This window comes from Crotalus tigris, unplaced genomic scaffold, assembly GCF_016545835.1.
Source record: "Crotalus tigris isolate CLP2741 ecotype Arizona unplaced genomic scaffold, ASM1654583v1 scf7180000024383.4638030, whole genome shotgun sequence".
Taxonomy (NCBI): domain Eukaryota; kingdom Metazoa; phylum Chordata; class Lepidosauria; order Squamata; family Viperidae; genus Crotalus; species Crotalus tigris.
Window position 1 is genome coordinate 4,268,865 of NW_024100553.1, and position 1,066 is coordinate 4,269,930.

The following is a 1,066-nucleotide window of genomic DNA, read 5'->3' on the forward strand; positions in this document are numbered from 1 at the left end:
AGGATTATTCTTTAATAGAAGCTTCGTCTGGAAGCTTTGTTGCTATCGAACAACTGTTTGTTTTCTTTAGGTTTAAAAGGAACATTTTTTTAAAAAAATGCATTATGTTGCTAGGGAATTAGTACAGTACAGATTTTATGGGCCTCTTTAGAAAACACTTGTTGAACAAGAGTGTAAATTTGATCAATAACAATAGTTCTTTCTGTTTCCAGAAGAGGGCAATCATGTGGAGCCTGTTCTAGTATAGTGAATAGCATCTATTCTACTACAGCTGCAGAACACACTGCAGTTAATTGCCAAGTTTTGAACTCAGGGAGAACATGGCGGAGACTATAAATGAATCTTGCTTGATGTTGTGACATCTGAATGACCCTTTATGTGCCAGGTTGCAATTCATAGTTTAACCAAGTCATATTTGTGTGCATTGAAAATATCTGCAAACTATTTCATCCAAATTCAAATATAAGCCGAGTGAATGGCCCTTGTACATATCAAGGTGCATGTAGACAAGTTTCTTACAAACAGCTGGCTTAATTTGTACGTTCCCTTCCCTGGTTTCCAAGAAGGAAGATTCCTTGAATGTTTAAAATTAATTTCATATGCAATTCCTTTGTTTTGAGAATGTAATAGAGCAACTACTAGACCAGTGGTTCTCAACCTGTGGATCGGGACCCCATTTGGGGTCGAACGACCATTTCACGGGGGTCGCCAAACAACGCAGTCCGCCAATTCCCCCCCCCCCTTTTCCTTAGCTGTGTTACTCCCTTTTATTCTATTGGCTTTTGAAAGCCAATAGACTAGACTCTCTTGAATAGTCTAATTCTATTGGCTTTCAAAAGCCAATAGGAATTGTCCAGGCTGTCTCTGCCCTGCTAAGCCTGCCAAAAGTCCCATTCTGCAAACGGTGCTGCACCAGTTGAGTAGTCCTCGACTTATGACCGGTTGAGTAGTCCTCGACTTACGACCAGTTGGGGGTCGCGGAATTAAAAAGGTTGAGAACACTGTACTAGACCTTGTTTTTAAAAATTCAATTTTTATTATTAGAAATAAGTTACAAAGTGTGCAA